At 45.6% G+C, this 15,472-nt stretch overlaps 1 protein-coding gene across 1 annotated transcript in view; it reads left to right on the top strand.

Annotated features, from left to right (window-relative positions):
* The window catches only part of GRIN2B (glutamate ionotropic receptor NMDA type subunit 2B), a 409,459-nt gene that overhangs the window by 250,864 nt on the left and 143,123 nt on the right, over positions 1 to 15,472 (top strand). The gene's annotated exons all lie outside the window — the stretch shown is intronic.

Raw genomic sequence — 15,472 nt, 5'->3', positions numbered from 1 at the left:
GAAAGGATGGGGGAAGAGTAGTGAGTGACCCAAGGGTGGGAGACAAGTCAGACCTACTCCAAATGCAAGGTGACAAGAGCCAGGATTTTGGTGGCCTCAGAAATCGCAAGAGAATTTTGAAGGATGCTATTTTAGGATCTAGTAACATAGAGATAATACAGGAGATGAAATAGTCAAAGCTGGCTTTTAGGTTTTGAGATTGAAAGGCTGGTGATGAATCAATGGAAATGGAAAAGTTGAAGTAGAAACCTGTTTTTCACAGAAAATATGTTAAATTCTGAGCTGAGGGCAGGACATGTCAGTGAGCATGTCTTGCAGTGTCTACAGCTAATAGAGTCTGGAATGTGAGGTTACAGATTTGAAATTCATCAGCATAGTGTTGATACAACTGTCAGTGGCCAGCTGAGAAAAGATCTGCTCTTTCAGGAGAAGAGTACGTAGAGAACGGGAAAGTGAGATTCGGGCTGAGCCTTGAACACCCAGTACAGTTGGAGGGAGGATGAGGCAGAATATTCAGCAAAGGCCTCAGGCCGGCGGATACAAGGAGGGAGGCTGTGGTGACCAGCTCTGTAGAGGGCAGGCTACTGAAGCCAAAATAAATGATCTTTAAGAAAGCAAAAGGGATCAATAGTGTCCAATATGGTAGAGAGGGCAGGCACATGTGGTCCATACATAGCTTTTATTTCCTCTTTTTTTACCATTAACTACCATTGATCAGGGATTGATTATTTGGTTTTTTGATTACTCAGGTCGGTTGCCTAATTTCTGATAAAGGGTGATCCGACTGGCCAAGACGGTGGAGTAGAAGGACCCTGAGCTCATTTTATTATTCTGTAAATAGCATAGGGAAAAAATTAAAGGGAAGGGAAGGATTCAACCATTTTCTCTCCATTACCAGGTATAGGAAAATGTTGGTGGGCAAGGAGCTTAATATTGACTGTTGGTAAAATAAAATTTAGGCCCTTGCACGATATAGGAAGCCAGAAGGGTCTCTCAACATCCGGGCCCCATACTTATCAGCTGAGCAACCTTGGCCAAGTTACCTAAGCTCTCTGAGCTTGCTTCTTCATCTGTAAAAACATGGGTAGCACTAAAGGCTTCCTATTGTCTTCATACTAGTTAAATGAGAATGTATGCAAAGTGTGTACAGAGGACCTGATATAAGTGCTCGAAAAACGTAGCCATTGGTTTTGTTATTATTGTCTTATTCTACTCGTTTTATTGGACTGTCCCTGCTCTATTGACATTAACAACAGAGAATTGAATGAAGAACTGTATTTAGAATGTGTAAACATTCAAGATTGCATTTCCTTTTCCTCATTTTTCTCCAAGAGGGACAGATTTCTTCCACTCCAGTTCTGTAAGAGGTAAATCTATATGAAATCTAGACAAGGACTTGCCCCTGAATCTTCCCTGCCCTGGGCTCCCAGCACTGATTTGTCTAAAGGGTGGTGATGGCACATTTATGAAGAATGCCAAGGGAGGGCCTGGAAGTGCTACATGATAGCAGGAATGAAATTATATTAGTCTCTCGGTTTGAAGTGTTCTCCTGATGTCGGGGTGGGGAATCATCTTGAAAGGGAAAAATGTGTATATTTCTGAGAGCAAAGATGCATGTGATGACAGTTTAGATTTTTGCCCAGAGATGCTGGCATTTTCCTCTGGGGGCGGTTTTTCTGTTTCCAACAGTGTTCCCGTTGCATTCCGTGTTCTCTCCTCCTCACCCTTCTCCTCCACCCCCTCCCCATATGTCTTCCTCTTCGTCTCGCCCACCCTACTCCTGGTTTCTTTCTGTCTCTCTCTTCTCTTGTCGGTTATTTCCCTTCAGTAACAAAGTGAATCCTGTCATAGAACAGAGGATGACTTTCCCCAAACCCATTCTCCATCTCTTCACCTCTTTTCTGAAAGTTCTGGAATGAGCAAGAGATGTGGGAAACAGTTTTTTTCTCCAGATTCTATTGTACTCCTCCCATGTTTTTTCCCTCTGGTCATTCCTTTGGCACCATCCTCTCTGCAGCCTCCCCAAGCTTCCTCTCTAATGCCCTTCCTTCCCTTCTCTTCCAAGACTGTCTCTCCATGAATCACCTATTCCCAACCCAAGAATTATCTGGCCTTGGAAATCTTCATCACTCAAAATCTGGGGCAGACAGGGAATTACACAAAAGCGGGAGGGACAGAAGGAATAAAGTTCTCTGAGAAGGAGTTTGGACATGGGGGAAGATGACCTGAGCAGCCAGATGCAGCTGTAGGAATGGCAATGAGTTATTTGGGACAAAGAGTTATGACAGATGAAAGGACTTGCAGAGACTAATTTACATTAGCCCCTCCCCTACCCCAGGTAAGGAGCGAATGCTAGGTTATTGTTGGCATGTTTTCCTTTTTTTGTTTTGAAACACGATAGCTAGTGCCAGATGAATGACAGAAAAAAGAAAACGTCTGTCTTAGACTTTAACTACATCTCTGATTTCATCTCTTACTCAGATGGAGACACAATACAGTGAATGAAAACACCATTGTATTATGTTGTTTGATTTGTGTGAGAAGGCACTTGTGTATGTAGAGGGTTTTACTATTTGATGATGAGGGAGACAGAGTTTTCTTTTGAATGATTGAATAAAGAACAGACAATAAGTAGATATCAGTTCCGTGCAAAAAAAGTCCAGAGAGAATTAATGGGAAAGAACATGGTAGGTTATTAGGTTATTCTGACTAGAGTTACACTAGTTACAGGTGACTGTTGGTAGTGGTGGCAATAGAAAGTTGTATTCTGTCCATCCATCCATCCATCCATCCATCCATCCATCCATCTATCCATCCATCCATCCATCCATCCATCTATCTATCCATCCATCCATCCATCCATCCATCCATATATCCAGTTTTTATTGAGCACTGTCTGTGTGCATAGCCAGTGCTAGGTGCTGTAGGAGCCCTACCAAGTTTATACTTTTTCCTGTCATTAAGGAGTTCTCAATAGTCTCAATTTTGAAGTATACACAAAGAATGTGTGAATTGGCTTCGCCTCTCTCAGGGCCTTTATCCCCACTTTCTTTCTTAAAATTGTCTTTGAAGCCAAAAACTGCAGCTCTCTGAGTATCTCCTAGGGATTGAAGTGCCCACAAGACAAAGTGCTAGATTGAGTTTTTTAAATACTTGATGTAGTTTTTGTTTCTTAATATGTATAGGAGAGTATTCTGACGCAGAGGGAGTTACGGGCACCCTTGGTGGTTGCATGAGGAAATACTGGAGAACTACTACACATTGCTTCTCAGAAACTGAATCTACAAAAGTTCCAGGCTTCACTGTCTCTTCCCACACTTCCTGAAAATTCCATTGACGCCCGCAGCCCAATATTAGTCCTGCCCGACCACGACCCTGGGAGGGCTACTTATAGAACACCCTGAGTCCTGGGCTGCTGAGCAAAAGCAAAATGGTTGCTATTCAGGGAAGTCAAAAAAGCATTCATTCATTCCCTATTCACCCACCATTTCCTGAATGCCAACCACGCTGCTGGCTTTGTAGATACAGAGATAAAAAACAAGGGTTCCTGTCCTTGAAGGGCTCCCGACGTCCAGTGACAGAGGTGGCTGAGAAAACAGCGGAAATACCAAATGCATCAGTCTGACCTGAGGTTTGCATTCGATGCTACAGTAAGGGCGGATATGAGAGAGCAGGTGAAAGCACGCGCCGCAGGGCTGGGGGACGGGGGCCATACAGACGTATGTCTCCATGACCCCCAGTTTCTCTGTTATTAACAGCCTTACATTTTGCCCCACACCACTATTATCCAGAGCTGGTAATTACAGGAACACGGTTGCGTTTCCAGCTTTTGCCCCCAGCCTCCCGTATCCCCCCAACAGCCAGCTCAGCACCAGGTCCTCCTGCCTTGAGCAACAATGACCATCTGAGACTATATCCTCGTCACCACTTCACAAACTCTGCAGAAATCAAGGGAAAACATGATGCTTTTAACAGTACTAATCATCATTATTGTAATTATAGGATTTATAGGTTTCTTACAGTGTGCAGGGCACCCTCCCATACACCAACTAGACTTTCTAGAGAGGGAAAGGAACCTGCCAGGGTCTCACAGCTGATCAGGAAGCCCTAGGACCTGGATCACCCGATTCTAAAGCCCCAAAGGACTAGGTGCAGAGCCTTACAACGTCCCATGTGTTTCTACACAACCTTGGTAGAACGAAGGTCCATGATGATATTATAAAGCTACGGGTCAGTTGAAATCACGGGAAACCATCGTTGAAATGTAGCCTAGAGGTGAAGACTGCTGTCTGGAGCCCAGCCATGGGATACGGGGACAAAAACATTGAACCGGAAATCAGAAAACCTGCATGCCAGCCCACGGTCGACCTTATCTTTGCACAAATCACTTAGCTTTTTGTGTTTGAGTCTCCTCCTCTGTAAAATGAAGGGGATGGGTGAAATGACCCCTAAGGTTAAGACTTTTAAGGCACAGACTTTGGAGCCAGACTTCCTGGCTCTGCCACTTTCCAGTTGTGTGACCCAAAGTAAGTTATTTAATCTTGTTGAACCTCAGGGTCTTCATCTGAAAAAAAGTGGGGATAATAGCCATACCTTACTCATAGAATTGTTATGAGTATTAAATAGGTTAATAATTTCAAGGGATTCAACTGTGTGTGTGGCTTAGGGTAAATGCTATATAATTGTTTCTTGAATTTAAAAAAAATTGGTCCCTTCACCTCTAGGGTATTATGAGTCTTTGAAGCTTAGTTATTACTGGAAGTGGAGAAAGAATGTACAATTTACAAAGGACCTGACATTAAAGAAGAATGCTGAAATGGCAAAGAGTTAGGAGGACTTCAGCAGGAACCTTGAGAAAGCAATATAGTATAGGAAAAAATAAGCTGTTTCATTGGTATAGGTGGAAATTCCTGGGCAAAGATCTTAGCAGGGAAGCAAAGCGAGGTGGTGTAATGCCCTGGACCTTCCAGAAGCAAAGCAGAACACTTGAAGGCGTTCTGGCCCCATTGCCTGGGGTGTCATGGTTAAGTTCATTGTATTGTCAACAGCAGCTGGCTTGGTCCTCTGCCCTGACTCTGGGCTGCCTCATCCTGGTGCTCAGAGCTCGGGGCCCAGTGAAGCCGGTGCTTCTCTTCGCAGCCTTTGTGCCCTCTTCCCCTGGAAATTGCTCCATCTATACTTTTTGGTGACCATTGCTTGTTAAGCAGAGGGAAAAATGAAAATATTCTGGTTGCCTGCATTCCAGTTCGATGAAGTTCCCCTATAACTTGGTATTTCCAAATAAATCCAAGCTTGAAGGAGGCAGAGGCCTAAGGCATCTGTGTATCTGGTCTGCTTGGTTTCCCTCGTTTTGTTTTTGTGGGTTTTTTTCTTAATTTATTTATTTTTGGCTGTGTCGGTCTTTGTTGCTGCGCACGGGCTTTCTCTAGTTGCTGCGAGCGGGGGCTGCCCTTCGTTGCGGTGTGCGGGCTTCTCACTGCGGTGGCTTCTCTTGTTGCGGAGCACGGGCTTCAGTAGTTATGGCACGCGGGCTCAGTAGTTGTGGCTCGTGGGCTCTAGAGCGCAGGCTCAGTAGTTGTGGCGCACGGGCTTAGTTGCTCCGCGGCATGTGGGATCTTCCCGGACCAGGGCTCGAACCCATGTCCCCTGCATTGGCAGGCGGATTCTTAACCACTGCGCCACCAGGGAAGCCCCGGTTTCCCTCATTCTTAATCAAGCCCTGTCTCTGGCTCTTGTGGTGGCACCACCTGCAACTCCTAGCTGTCAGTTTAGCTTAGGAATCAGGTGTTTAAGACAGGGACCCCGAGCCTTGGCTCCGTCATCTGGGTGACAGGAGAACACCTTGCAAATGTACTGTGATGACGAAAGAAAATCAAATGTGTGAACTCCTCAGCCACAGCGCTGCTACCCTCCTGCCTCTCTCCTCTCCCGGCTGCTCCCCTGCCCATCCTCCTCCACCTCCTTTACTTTCTCTCTTCCTTGTATTCAAAGCGACACAGTCTGGTGACTCATTCCTGATCTGCTCTTTGATTTCCCCAGAAGGGGACTCTATCCCTCTGGGGGACACAGTTATCCTGAGGCTACATAGTGACCAGGGAGGCAAACTGTGTGCTGGGGCAGGAGAAGCAGAGTCAGGGCTGAGGAAGCGTGAGTTCAGAGGGGCTTTGGGTGGGCACAGAGCAGAAGAGGTCGATGTTCTGTCTCAAAGAGTTGTTTGCCCTTAACCGCCGTCCAGATTTACTGGTTCAGGGGAAGGGCGAAGAAGGGAAGGAGGGAGTTGTCGCACGTTGAGGACCCACTGGGTCCTGGACGCTGCAGTAGGAAGCGTCCGTGTTTGGACTCAGTGGCGGGACCAGGAGCAGCCTCCGGGTCCTCTACCTCGCCTAGAACTTCGCTCCTCGGAAGCAGACTCTTAGCTTTTGCACAGGGAGTTTGTGTGGGAACCATCTTGGGGAGCAGAAATTAGGGACTAGGGAAGTGATAGGGAAGGAGGGAAGCCAGTGAAAGGAGCTGTAGGGAGCTGATAAGCCCCATGGGTGACTGGTGCTTGATCCCGCCAGAACTTCGTAGAAGAGGCTTCGGAAATCATCTCAGCGCAGAGTTACGTCATCGTTCTCAGGCTCGCGCGGTGCTTCCAGCCTGATGTTCCCACCTCACTAGTCTTCTGACCCCAAGATTCTGCCAAAGTCACTCCATCATCCACCGCCTCATTCCCTGGGCCACCGACCCAGGAGGGTATTAGCATTGCCCCGAGGAGGCTTTGACAGGACCTCGGCCCTCAATTCACAGGCGAGTGCTCCCATGCCAACAAATTCTCTATCGCTGTACCCCGCCTGGACTCCCTCAGAATCCACTCTCACCTGTGCTCACTGCTTTCTGAGGTCTGCATCAGCCAGGCCCTTCCACGGCCGTCCCTTCAGCGTGGAAGCTGTTTCCTGCTGGCCATCGCCCCGTCTAGGGATGTGCTGTCCAGCTGTAGTTGCATGGGACCAGGCTCTGGTTATTGACCAGGACGGGATGAAGGCAGACAGGGCACACATCTTGGAGGAGCGGAGTCATACTGAAAGACACCTGCCTCAGATGAGGTCCTTGCAGGGTCTCTAAGTAAGGTCAGGTTTCTTTCCTCTGGCAAGGGGTTGGGGGTGGAGCTTCTCTTGCCTTCCACAAGGTTTCAGGAAAAGCCTCCCTCCCTGTCCACCCAAAGGTCCCCATGTGGGTCTCAGGGTCCCATTCTTTTCCTATTATTGTCACATAGGAGATAGTCCAAGGTTGTGCATTTAGTCTCCTTTGTATTGTTGTCACTGCTACAGTTAGTTCTTGGGGTCTGACTTTCAACAGTCTGCCTGTGGCTACGAGGTGTGAGTCTCCTTATACATGGCATGGAAGGCTTTCTGGGTTTCACAGAAAGCCCTGAGTTGATAGTTGGCTGACTTGGCCCTTTCAGTTTCTTTTTTCAAGACTTGCAAAATATATTGACAGAGTCAGCCAACTGCCCACATGTTTAAAGACCAGAGCCACCACACAACCCCGTACATCACCCTCTACCTCTGCCTTGTCCCAGTCTACCACAGGGGAGACTGGTAGCATTTGTGAAGCTAGTACATGCCAGGAGTTACCACTGCCCCACTTACCCCCAGCAGTGGGGTCTTCATTGAACTCCACAATCCCATCTTGAGGCTCTGATCTGTGTAGCTCTTTCTAGTACCAATGATCTTACCCTGAGTTCCCTTGAAGGCAGAGACTTAGGCAAAGACTAATATGTAGGTAGGTTTTTTAAAGAGAAATTCTAAGGAGCAGGAGTCGAGGACCAGAAGAGTGAGACAAGGAACGAGAAAAAGCTGGTATAAGGATACATGATTAGGCTGAGCTTTGCTGGGGGCAAGTGGTCCTTCATTCTGGCAGCATCCTCTAAGGAGTCTTAAGAAGTATGTCTTAGAACTCTTTACTGAACGGCAAAAGGGGAAGGACTTATTTATAGGCTCCCATGCACTTTCCCACTTCTGGGTTGCACAGAGCAGTTCCTTCACTAATGTACCAGGTCATGGCAACAGAGAAGCCTGGGGACAAGAAGCCAGAGCTGGACAGGATGTGCCCAGGATAGAATGCTGCATGATGCTGGCCAGAGCCTAAGTGCAAAGAGTCACCACTTTCGTGACTGGAGAGCAGGGGAGGTGAGAGGATTTGAAGTGGTACCCAACTCATGCCTGATACACAGCCCCGGGTAAACCACCTATTTCTTTTTTTTTTAATTTTTTTTTTATTGAAGTTTAGTTGATTTACAATGTTGTGCTAGTTTCTTTTTTTTTTAATTTAATTAAATTTAAATTTTTTATACAGCAAGTTCTTATTAGTCATCTATTTTATACATATTAGTGTATACGTGTCAATCCCAATCTCCCAATTCATCCCCACCCCACTTTCCCCTCTTGGTGTCCATACGTTTGTTCTCTACATCTGTGTCTCAACTTCTGCCTTGCAAACCAGTTCATCTGTACCATTTTTCTAGATTCCACATATATGCGTTAATATACAATATTTGTTTTTCTCTTTCTGACTTACTTCACTCTGTATGACAGTCTCTAGGTCCATCCATGTCTCTACAAATGACCCAGTTTCATTCCTTTTTATGGCTGAGTAATACTCCATTGTATATATGTGCCACATCTTCTTTATCCATTCATCTGTCAGTGGGCATTTAGGTTGCTTCCATGACCTGGCTATTGTAAATAGTGCTGCAATGAACATTGGGGTGCATGTGTCTTTTTGAATTATGGTTTTCTCTGGGTATGTGCCCAGTAGTGGGATTGCTGGATCATATGGTAATTCTATTTTTAGTTTTTAAAGGAACCTCCATACTGTTCTCCATAGTGGCTGTATCAATTTACATTCCCACCAACAGTGCAAGAGGGTTCCTTTTTCTCCACACCCTCTCCAGCATTTGTTGTTTGTAGATTTTCTGATGATGCCCATTCTAACTGGTGTGAGGTGATACCTCATTGTAATTTTGATTTGCATTTCTCTAATAATTAGTGATGTTGAGCAGCTTTTCATGTTCCTCTTAGCCATCTGTATGTCTTCTTTGGAGAAATGTCTATTTAGGTCTTCTGCCCATTTTTTGATTGGGTTGTTTGTTTTTTTAATATTGAGCTGCATGAGCTGTTTGTATATTTTGGAGATTAATCCTTTGTCCATTGATTCATTTGCAAATATTTTCTCCCATTCTGAGGGTTGTCTTTTCATCTTGTTTATAGTTTCCTTTGCTGTACAAAAGCTTTTAAGTTTCATTAGGTCTCATTTGTTTATTTTTTGTTTTTATTTCCATTACTGTATAGGAGGTGGGTCAAAAAAGATCTTGCTGTGATTTATATCAAAGAGTGTTCTTCCTATTTTTTCCTCTAAGAGTTTTATAGTGTCCAGTCTTACATTTAGGTCTTTCATCCATTTTGAGTTTATTTTTGTGTATGGTGTTAGGGAGTGTTCTGATTTCATTCTTTTACATGTAGCTGTCCAGTTTTCCCAGCACCACTTATTGAAGAGACTTTCTTTTCTCCATTGTATATCCTTGCCTCCTTTGTCATAGATTAGTTGACCGTAGGTGCGTGGGCTTATCTCTGGGCTTTCTATCCTGTTCCATTCATCTATATTTCTGTTTTTGTGCCAGTGCCATATTGTCTTGATTACTGTAGCTTTGTAGTATAGTCTGAAGTCAGGGAGTCTGATTCCTCCAGCTCTGTTTTTTTCCCTCAAGATTGCTTTGGCTATTTGAGGTCTTTTGTGTCTCCATACAAATTTTAAGGTTTTTTTGTTCTAGTTCTGTAAAAAATGCCATTGGTGATTTGATAGGGATTGTGTTGAATATGTAGATTGCTTTGGGTAGTATAGTCATTTTCACGGTGTTGATTCTTCCAATCCGAGAACATGGTATATCTCTCCATCTGTTTGTGTCATCTTTGATTTCTTTCATCAGCATCTTATAACTTTCTGAGGACAGGTCTTTTACCTCCTTAGGTAGGTTTATTCCTAGGTATTTTATTCTTTTTGTTGCAGTGGTGAATGGGATTTCTGATGTACAGCAAAGTGATTCAGTTATACATATGTATATTCTTTTTCATATTCTTTTCCATTATGTTTTATCACAGGATATTGAATATAGTTCCCTGTGCTATACGGTAGGATCTTGTTGTTTATCCATCCTATATATTAGTTTGCATCTGCTAATCCCAAACTCCCAATTCTTCCCTCCCCCTTGGCAACCACAAGTCTGTTCTCTACGTCTGTGAGCCTGTTTCTGTTTTGTAGATAAGTTCATTTGTGTTGTATTTTATATTCCACACATAAGTGATATCATAATGCTATTTGTCTTTGTCTGTCTGGCTTATTTCACGTAGTATGATAATCTCTAGGTCCATCCATGTTGCTGCAAATGGCATTATTTCATTCTTTTTTATGGCTGAGTAAACCGCCTCTTTCATGCCTGCCTTGAAGCACTTGAACAACTCCAGTTTCTCCTCCAAGTTGGAGAAACACAATCATGATGACAAAGCCACAGTTCTCAAACTGTGACTTGGTCCTGCCCAGAGCTCCTGCTGCATTTCCTACTATATTAACTTTCTCCCACTCCAAAATAACTTCTCACTCTCTCTTCTCACTTCAAACCTGTTACATCTCTCCTCTCTCTGACTAGCACTCTCTGCTGGTAAATCTGCCTTCAGAATTCATTGAGAAAATGGAATTATTCTGCCAGGAACATCCTCATTTTCATATCACCAAGTCTACCAGCTATACCTGCTTCAGCACCAGTGCTGTCAGCCTTCACTCCAGGTTCTGTGGATGAAGTCCCCCTGTCTCATAGAGACCAACCCTTTACAGAGAGCAAAGTCCATGAGAAAACACGAGTTTGAGTCCAGATCTCTTGAATTCTTAAATTCTGGATCCCAGCCTTTTTACTTTCTCAAACACCTTGTGTTTTTTTCTCTCTCTCTACTACACTATGTTCACCAGGCACAGATAAGTTCAAATACCTCCTATATTAAAAATAAAACCAAAAATCCACCTCTGCCTCTGATTATCTCCTCATTTTTCTGTTCCTTGTAATAGAAAAACTTCTTGGAAGTGTTGCCTATAATCGCTTTCTCTCCTTCCCCACCTGCCAGGCTCTCCTCACCCATTCCATGGGGTTCCATTCACACCACAGTAATGGAATGGCTCTTGTGGTTCTTGCCAGAGTTGCCAACGATCACCATGTTGCCAGATACAGTGGTCACTCCATTGTCATCTTGTCCCCTCTGCAGCATTTGACGCAAGTGACAGCTTCCTCATTGAAATCCATGGTTTTCATGAAGCCACACTCTTGCAATTTTCCTCCCATTCTATTGGTCAGTTCCTCTCAATCTTCTTTGCTAGCTTCATTTTTTTTCCTCTCCATCTCTAAAGATGGGCCCTGTTTTGGGATCCCTTATTATTATTGTTATTATTTTTAAATTTACACAGGTTTCCTAGGTGGTTTAATCTAGTCGATGGCTTTATATATCCTCTTTATGCAATGATTTTCAAATATTTATCCTCAACTCAGACCACCCCTCAGAACCATATACTACACTGTATAGTTACCTACCAGACATTTCCTCACAGTGTCTGGAAGGCACCTAAAACTGAACATTGCCAAAATAGAACATTCCTCCCCTTTCACATCTCAGTCAGTGGGCAACCAAATTCACCCCATTGCTTTTCTCACTTCTACATCCAAACATAAGTAACAGCTATGGAGCCTGCCTTCTCATCATATAAATCAGTCTACTCTCCTGTCCACCAGTCACCCTGTCCGAGGTACCAGCATTCTTTCCCTGGGTTACTACAGGAGACTCCTGGTTCTCGGAGCCCTGACTGTGAATAAGGTGCTTGCTTGTTTGTTTGTTTAGTACTTGACCAAAGTAAACTTCAGGGGATGAAGGGTCTTTGAAGAGTGATGATAGAATTGCCCTAAGATCAAGGGTTCACCCTAGGTTTTTCCAGCCCTTCAGAAATCCGCTGGTGGAAGGAAGGAAATCAGAGGCTTCAGTTCATGTTTGTTTAATAACTTGCTTTCTGATTAACAGTGTGAGCCTTAGCTCAACGCCCTGTTGGTGAGCATTCACATGGAAATAATCCTGCCACTGAATTAAGTGCCTTCCTTAAGACCTTCACGGGGACTGTTGGCCCTCGTCACTTTCACTTCTCAGGGACGTTACTACCACTCCCTTTACATCACGGGGAGTCCTGTGCGCTGGTGTAGACAGTCTGACATGGTGCTAGAAAGGCCGTGTCATTTTTAATTGGGGATGTAAGAAAAGAAAGCCTGCTTGGTTGAATATGCCAGAACCAAGGAGCCAGACTCCCTGTGACAGATGCCAGGACACAGGGGTGCCTGGGAAGTGATATAAATGAGGTTATTTTTTTGAATTAGATAAAAACAGGCTGACTTGACATTTACCTATGTATCCATTAGCCCCAGGGACTGAGGCTCAGGCTCATCTTTTTGTCCCTGTCAGTTCTCCCCTCTCCCAATACTATAAGTGAAATACACCATCCCAGGGGGCAGCTCCTTCCCGGCTTCACATAGGAACCCTGGTTTGGGTTAATTGTCCCTTTTGTCCATTGAAAGGTGCACAAGGGAGTGAACTGGAAGTCTTCCGCGGTTCCCGCAGTAGTGTTGGGATTGACGGTTTTGGTACTTGCAAGCAGAGGGTCGTCTTCCGCGGTTCCCGCAGTAGTGTTGGGATTGACGGTTTTGGTACTTGCAAGCAGAGGGTCGTCTTCCGCGGTTCCCGCAGTAGTGTTGGGATTGACGGTTTTGGTACTTGCAAGCAGAGGGTCCAGAATCTCTGGAGCATCAATTAATGAGAGTGATCGCCGTAGCAAATTGCCTTCCATTTCTATGAAATAACAGAAGAATTGCCTCTGACCCTGTGGCCCTGGGACAGCTACATTTCAAAAGGGACAAGTTAGCATGAGAATGGATTTCTGAACCAGAGGCTAGGTCAATATGCCAAAAGTAGCCATATGAATTTGACGGCTGTGTTTTGAGCTTATCGCGTGTTTTTATGCATGGAAAAGAGCCCTTTGGACGATGAACAGAAATGTTGACGTGGCTTTGCTAGACTCTGTACGGTATTTACCGTACTGTGATGGCCTCCTATTCAGGTGCCACTGCGTGGCTTCTCACGGTGACACGGCAGTAAACCAAGTGTCACCATCATTTCGGTTGTGAGGCGGGGCTTCTTCTGGCTGGACTTCCATACAAAAACAAATATCTGGTAAAATGTATCGGAGAATTTAGATGTCTTCCTGACGAGGAAGTATGTCCATGCTTTGAAATTTATGGCAAAGTACAGAGGTGATTTATTGATGCTTGTCTGGTTCGTGTGGATGAGTGAATGTAAGAGTAGGTTTACACTTGAGTATTCATTTGGGTGGGAAAAAGCCAGCACAAGTGAGTGACCGGATGCACTGCATATGTATTTATACAGGGGACAGACTCAGTGTGCAGGGGGAGACCGGAGTGGTGGGGTGTAAGCAGGAATGGCCGTCTCCTTTGGTGACGGCGGGGGTAGGTCAGCTTCTGGCCTCTGGGAACGGAAGACGGTGGGTGATGAGGGGTGACAGCGAGCGTGTGTAAGTGGTTCTAGTGCGTGAGGGGCTGTTGGAGAGGATTTGCGTGAGAGCAGTTGTGTGAGTGGGTGGATGGTAGCCTTAACCAGCACTGGGAGTGGTTGAGACTTAGCAGGTCTGGGCCAAGTAGGTGGGGCAGTGCGGCTGCCTGTTTTAGAGTGGGAGGCTTGGGAGATGAGGCTATCTTTAGTCATGATGCATTTGGCTGAGTTGGAGAGAGGCGCTCGTTGAAGCATGTTTTCGCCTCTGTGTTTCCACTTAGGCATGAAGAGAGCCAGTGACTGTTCCCCTTTTAAAATTAAATACACCCAAGCCACATCATCAGTGGTAGCCCCATAGGGCATGAACTTTCTCCTCTCTCCTAAGCGCAACCCCATGTCACAGAGTTTGCCTACCAGGGGTGTCACGTGATTGACTAAAGGGGCTTCCAGATCCTCTTTAGAAGCGGCTGTCTGAGGCAGCAGTATAGTTTCTCTTATTTACGTTTGTATCCTTTGCAGTCCCACAGGAGTTTCCTAGAGACACTTCCCAACTCCGTAAAATGCTGTAGGGCAAAGCGAGCAATTTACCCTTGGGAATAAGCCAGCAACAGCTCCCCGCTGCCCCCCTTTCCCCCCACCCGTTGTTCACCTCTGCAGCCGCCTCGGTCCAGGTGTTTGCCCTTTTTTCCTCCGTACCACTCCCTTGCACTTGAAGCCGCGTGTGGACTTTCACAGCTGTGAATCTCTCCTTAACAGACTCTTAGTTGAGTTTCTTGAATGATCAGCCTGAGAGGCTTTGTCTCCTCACCTTAAAAGAGGGAAGAGGCGGAGGAAGAGCAGGGGGGCTGTGACTTGCAGGCAGCAGAGATGCCGTTCTGGGGACTGCAGTTCTCCCACGCCCCTCTGGAGAATCGTACAGGAGCTGGATCTCTGCCTGGGGATGGGGAGAGAGGGAGGTGGTGCGTGCATGCCTGTGTGTGCGCGTGTGTGGTGTGTGTGCGCGTGTGTGGTTGGAGGGTGTCCCGGAATGGGAGGCTGGAGTGACCAGGTCAAGCATAAGGAGAAAGTGGCTGGCCATGAGAGGCGAGAGACTTCCCTTCCAAAAGGAGAAGCAGGGAATCACCGTTCCCGATTCCAGAGACAAAGGAGGTCATGGAGGAGAGAGCTGAGCAAAGAGGTCCCAGGAAGGAATAGGAGGGACGTGCCTCGAGGAGTTTCTTTCCTGGTGGAGGGCTCAGCCCCAGTCTGCCCTCCAGCCCCTGTGCTCCCTCTGGGATTTGCTTTCCCGGTTCTTCCTTTAAGAGAAACCCTGGCCATGGGGGGGAAGCTACCTCAGGGCACGAAGGGGAAAAGAGACTGATTTGCAGAACAAGGACAAGTCTGTTTTCTACTTTGGATCCCCCAGCCACCCTCAGGCTGTACTTTTACCTCCACCTCTGTGGTGCCTTTGTATTTTTCACTTTCGATTTATGACAGTGAAGACATAGGTAGAATGATTTCTGAGGGTGGTGGAGGGATCGGAAATTCTTAAGAATAAGTTGACCATCTGTCAAGTTTTGAAAAAAGGAGATGGTTCTTATGGGATTTCTCACTTCTACTTCATTACCATGCCACAAATATTTACCAAATGCCTACTGTTTGCAGATTCTGTTCCAGAAGCCCTACCGTACCAGCTACACAGTTAGGCACATTCACAAAGGTACCGTATTTAGATTGTGGTGCTATATTTTGGGGCAGTTATTGTACCATTTTATGGAAGAGCAAACTAAGGCTAATCTATTTGTCCAAGGGTTGGTGACGGAGATTGTATTCCAAGCATGGCTTTGTGAGTTTCTCATGATCTT

This window comes from Eschrichtius robustus, chromosome 13 (genome assembly GCF_028021215.1).
Source record: "Eschrichtius robustus isolate mEscRob2 chromosome 13, mEscRob2.pri, whole genome shotgun sequence".
Taxonomy (NCBI): Eukaryota; Metazoa; Chordata; class Mammalia; order Artiodactyla; family Eschrichtiidae; genus Eschrichtius; species Eschrichtius robustus.
This window is presented reverse-complemented; position numbering and strand designations above follow the sequence as displayed.